The sequence below is a fragment of the Haliaeetus albicilla genome, chromosome 3 (genome assembly GCF_947461875.1).
Source record: "Haliaeetus albicilla chromosome 3, bHalAlb1.1, whole genome shotgun sequence".
NCBI lineage: Eukaryota > Metazoa > Chordata > Aves > Accipitriformes > Accipitridae > Haliaeetus > Haliaeetus albicilla.
The window spans coordinates 30241786-30248175 of NC_091485.1; positions in this window are offsets into that span (position 1 = coordinate 30241786).

Sequence of the window (6390 nt, forward strand, 5' to 3'; positions counted from 1 at the left end):
TAACCTTCCCTTCTGCAATATAAATGAGAAATTTGTACATGAATGACAAAAAAATTACAAAAGCAAACACAGCATTATGTATCTTCTCCACTAATGGAGAAGATGAAAGAACAAATATTGGAGAGATGTTAAGCCACATCAGAAGAGGCACCAGGCCAGCATCCATAGCAGTATTTCCACACCTAACTGGTAACTAGGAACTTAACCCAATACTTTCATTTAGAATGAGGTGCCTAAAATCATCTACAACTCAAAACCTCAGCACCTGAGTTTACACTGAACAACCTCTCTTCTCCTATGCTACTTCTCTGGTCTGCGTCTCAAGAAATGAAATGGAGTTGCTCAGTCTGATACGTGTAAGTGGCTGAAACCGCCTTGAACCAAAATTTTGGTACATAAAACAGCTTTTATTCCCTTCTTTTCTTCCTTCCTTTTCCATACTTTATCACTAATAAATTGTCAGATGTCCAAGTTGTCTCTTTAATTACTTATGTGTGAAGTGTAACTGACTATAGCTTAAGACAAATTTTAGCAATGTGTAAGCAGCAAGATAGTCCTACTCACCCTGCAATGCCAATAGGAATATATAAAGCTGACCCATCCCCACCTCTGATTGCTCATTATATGTATTACAAATGTTTCAGCAGATTCAAGGAGAAAATGTACTTGTTAAGCAGCACACCATTTTCATTAAGTACATTTCCAGAACAAAACCAGACCCTGAGGTTGCCTTTTAAAGAGGCTTTACATTTTCAGCTTTTATGCAAAATTTTAGTAATACAGTATTGTCCTTTGTGGGGAAACAGAAGCTGTGTCCCAGATTCACTTCATAATGTCTGCTTTCTATAAATCAAGTAGCGCAAAGTTAATTATATTTAGCATGAGTTGCCCATTCTGCAACTTTGAGAAATTCCTAGTGCGATGGAGGAAAGTTTGAGTTCTTCCTGTATCACCGTCGTGGTTTAACCCCAGCCAGCAACTAAGCACCATGCAGCTGCTCGCTCACTTCCCCTCACACCCAGTGGGCTGGGGGACAGAATTGGAAGGAAAAGGGTAAAATTCGTGGGTTGAGATAAGAACAGTTTAATATAACAGAAAGGAATAAAATAATAATGATAACAATAAAAATAATAATGATAACAATAAAAATAATAAAATTACAATAATAATAATAAAAAAAGAATTGGAATATACAAAACAAGTGATCACCACTACCAACTGATGCCCAGTTAGTTCCTGAGCAATGATCCACCCTCCAGGCCAACTCCCCCCAGTTTATATACTGGGCATGCCATCACATGGTATGGAATACCCCTTTGGCCATTTTGGGTCAGCTGCCCTGGCTGTGTCCCCTCCCAGCTTCTTGTGCCCCTCCAGCCTTCTTGCTTGCTGGGCATGAGAAGCTGAAAAAGCCTTGACTTAGTCTCAACACTACTTAGCCACAACTGAAAACATCAGTGTGTTATCAACATTATCCTCATCCTAAATCCAAACCATACCACTATACTAGCTACTAGAAAGAAAATTAACTCTATCCCAGCTGAAACCAGGACAATCACACTCACAGCTTATCACATAATACCTAGGGTGGGAGAAAATGAGGTGAACTGCAGGTTATACTACTGCTGCCCCATCCCCAGGTTTTGCAATTACCTTGCAGGGCAAAGTATGACTAACACCCCAAAGCAGCTGTATCATTGGAAAGAGCACTTAACAGCAGAAGTGTTTTATAAAAGTTCGTGGAAGGACAGAGAAAAGAGATTTTTTTGAAGGATTTTTTATTGGATCTTACAGACTATTCTATGAAATGTATTTGTCAATTTTATAATGGTGTGCTGTAATTACTCAAATTATATTAATAACTGAAAAAGACTAGTCAAATACAATCAAAACAAGCCACTTCAGATCATTGCTCTAGCAATGGAGAAGAGCTTCATATGAAAACTGGAAGGAGAGGATTTTCCAGCAAGTTATAAATCTTACATTTTTTATTATGGTCTCAGAAAAGCTCTATTTAGCTTAAGCAGGGGGGTTGGACCAGATGACCTCCAGAGGTCCCTTCCAACCTCAACTATTCTGTGATTCTGTGTGAAATGCTGAAGTATTTGAATCAGATTTGGTGAGGCATAGTTTTAATCCCTCACAGGATTGCAAATGCAGGTTAGAGCTCCTCAAGGTAGAAAGAAACACTAGATATGGGTTTCTGGCATCTGGGTTGGCTGCTTCATTACTGGGTTACTGAACAGAAGCAGTTTGGTGTATGTGGATATCTATATGCTTTCCTTTTCTTTCATGTGCCTGAAAATAAAAGTTGTGTTACAGAACAAACAGTATGTTTAATTTAGCATAAAGCTTTTTTTTTTTCCTAGTGTGAAAAGCCACAAATTTGGTTCTTTATGACTCACTCCCACCACATATATTTTTCACTTTGGCTGAGAAGGCAAATATTCAATTATTCATGCAACTCTCTTTAGAACAGACTGCAGCTATGACAATGCTGGAAAGCCAAGTATTATGCTTAGAAATGGTGTCTTGGCTGCCTAACTCATACCCTTGCACATGACAGTTATCATGGCCTCTCACAGAAGTGTAACATTTCATATGCTGAAATGCAGGTTCTATGACCAACAGAAACTTTTTTACAGGGTTAGCTTGTCTATGTTTATAAATACCATCTCCATTGTGTTCTTTAACAGGAATTCTGCATGATACTCATGTACCTCTTTCTGCCTAACCAATTTTTGTTGATTCCTGTAAGTCTAAAAGAAACTGTCACTAAAGGAATAGAGTTTCTCACATGAGTCAAGTTAGTTTGTATTGAACAACTGGTAAGGATCATATCTGGTAACAAAATACATGGTATGGGGAGACAGACATTGTCTTACGACCATTATGAGATGGGAGATGCAAATTCTTGTGACAGAGCTGTTAATAACTCAGAAACTGCTGCCATGAATTTAAATAGAAAAGTTCCCAACTCAGATCACAGCAGGAAAACAAGATGAGGCATGTGAAGATAATGCACACAAACACAGGCTACAGGCATAATATACACAAAGTAATTTAAAATAGACAGTAGCAACCAAGGCATTAATAATAGATATGGAAATGCATCACTCTGTGGAAGGACATAATACTGTTTGTAAAACTATGGTTGACTTTATCTTCATTTAAAGGTAAGTTATGTATTGGAAAATTCTGAATCTAAGACTTAAAAATGACATAAAAATCAATTTTAGGAAAATAAGCAAAAGCAAAACATTGATTTAAACCAGCTGAGGACTTGGATCTTTGTTTCTTCCCCAAAAATATATCTGTGTATAAGAAATATTAAAATATGGATCTGTGTTTCTACATAATCCAGAAATATGTACATTAATACATGATTGTCAACACTCCTAACTAGAAATTACCCATTAGCAAAACCACTACCAGTTGCTATTCCATTGATTCAGTGTCATTACTTCCCTTTTTAAAATTCTTACTTTGTAACAATGTAGTATCAAGAATCTTTATCCAAAAAGGCATACAGAGCCCACTGAGGACAAAGACAAACCTTCCACAGGCTTTAGTTGAGACTAATGTGTGAATTAACATATAAAGACCTCCACACATAAAAAGAACACATATCCTCTGAACAAATTTTTAACCTAGAAAACTTTATTACAATTAATGCAGAAAAATAAATATACATACTCTTTCCAGCTTTTTTTCCCCTAAGATCCCTTCCTTACCTAAGCACTCCTATGAGATGATACTGAGCCAGGACAGGCTCCTGACTATATCTTAGATTGCCACTATATTTATACACAATATAATAATAACAGCAGCAGAAAGCAGTGGTGTAAACTTGAGATGCTTTTTCAGGGTTTTTTTTCAGGTTTTTTTTAATAGAATTTACAATAAACTTAACAATGAGAAAAACAGCCAAGGTAAATACCTTCGAAAGTGTACTCCTGGCAACAAAGAGTGTTTAATAACTTCGAAGCTGTCTAAAAGCTGAAGTCTTGCCAATAATTTCATCTTATCTCCCACATATGGCAAGTGGTAATATTTTTAATTATTTATTATATAGCTCAAATGTAATTTCAGGAAAATACTTAAAGACAGATAAAAAGAATAATTGTTTTCATAATATTCTTCAGTTTTTTCAGACTGCAACTGATATACTCAAATACACATCTCCCCTGTCTCAACTGTCATTCAAAACTTATGTCACAGAAGGTCTAAGGTCTTAAAATTGCATAGTTTTGATTTGCTTTCAAGAGGAAAGCAGATTAAACATCTTACACCTTAGTGACTTGTGAGAAAGCGATTGTGCTTTCTAACTACCAGCATGTTTCTTAGATAATGCAAAGACTTAAATCATGCGTACTGACAATAGCCCAGGTACTCACAGCAGTGATGCTCTTACGCCCTTAATTATACTTTATTGTTTGAACTCTTATTAAAATAGCCCTCATAGGAAAAGTTTGAAGGAATCCAATAATGGAAGAGATTTTTTTCTGAATTTCAGAAATCTCTACAATGAATGCAATGTATTTTTAATTTAGTGAACATTTCATATTAGTCTAAAATGCATGTGTGCTGGTTTTGGCTGGGGTAGAGTTAATTTTCATCTGATAATGTTTGTTTTATTTGGAGAAAGTGGTATTCTTATTTCACATCATTATCACCATGGATATTACTGAACAATAGAATTATGTTTTTCTATTTGCAGTATATTTTCATGGCACAGTATCTGGTGAGAGCGCAAAACTAAATAATATATATGTAACAGATTTTGAGAAAGCATTCTAAAGGTTTTTGTTACATTGTGGAGAAACAGCGGCAGAATTTTCTTTGATTTATTTTGACTGTTATGCTCGTGAATGCTCACTATCTAAATTGCTTAGAAGTATATGTAATAAAAGACCATGAGAGAAAGGAAAAAATGGATTCTCTATTCATATTGGTCTGTGCAAGCATGTAAACTATAACCTTTCTATCTCACTTTTAACACTTGCTAAATACATTCAGAAGTAAGAACAGATGTTTATTTTAAAGGTGAAAATGAAGCCATGTGAACTTGTCAAGAAAGAGCTTATTGCATTTTAAAGAAATGTTTCATTTATTTACAGTAATTAAAAATGCACTTAGTAGTTTGCACTTAGTAGTTTGAATATACCACTGCTGTAGCTTTTAGTATCCCCATATTTCAAACCAAATTGCTTTTCTGGATAAAAAGATTCCATAGGAAGATCCTGCCAGGACCTTTCATTTTAAAAATACTGCAGCAGATACAGATTAAATACAAGCTGTTATAGATTGAGTAAAATAGAATTAACTGATAACAATACTAGGAGTTTTCAGAAAGTGCTAGCGTTAGTTGGACCTTGAAGGTGGAAATATTTTTCCAGAAGTGCTGTAGTGGTCTAGCTAGAATTTTAATTCTGTTAAGATTGACTACTTTATCATCTGGATTTTTACCTAGTTTGTTGGAGCACAAGTGAGAACCCAGAGGCATCCTGAAGATTCAGTCTACAGGAAGCACAGCAGAGCCTTGGGAAGAGGTGCCTGGCTGATGGAGGAGTTATCTGAAACAAAATGTGAAAGGAGATGCATCTGGAAACTGAAATTTTTATTTCAAATAAAATGTAAATTGGAGGGGGGGGGGTGAATGTCATTCTAAATAAGAACTCTAAATAAGAGTTCATATTTCCAGCAACATGGTATTTAAAAATATGTATCAAATTGAAACCTTTTCCTTTATTAAAGTAATTATTTCCTGTTGATGATGTAGACCTCCTTTGCTTCAAGACCAAAATGATATTTTCAAAACCCAAAATATTCCATTCCAAATTTATCTTTTCATTTCTCTGGATAGATTTTCTGTAATGACTTCTCAGTCTACAAAAACAAATTCTACAGAAAGTAATGCTCTGTTGGTTATGTGAGCATTCAGAAAGAAATACATTACCTATCACATCTTCATTTATGGGTCTCACAATTTATCAGTAATATTTGTTCTGCAGTTTGTTTCTAAAAAAGGCTAGTGTTCCCATAATACCACTGTCCCTGGTAATTTTTAGAGCTGTTATATATATGGAAATAATCTAAAACATTCACTGGTACAGGAAGTTTATATATTTATATATTTGATGTATGGAGTGCAGATATATTTCTGTACTGCCTATATTTTTGTTACATTTAAGTAATGAACAGCCTCCCAAGTCAGAGGATCTCTTCTACAAGAAAAAAGTTCTGACCAGAAAGAAAAAGAAATATAAACAATTCCTACCACATAAAAATTATGTTAAATAATTATAATAAAATTAGTCAAAATTCCCCATTCTGCCACTCTGGATTTAATAACAGTTCTACTTACCAAATGGTATGTAATTATGACAG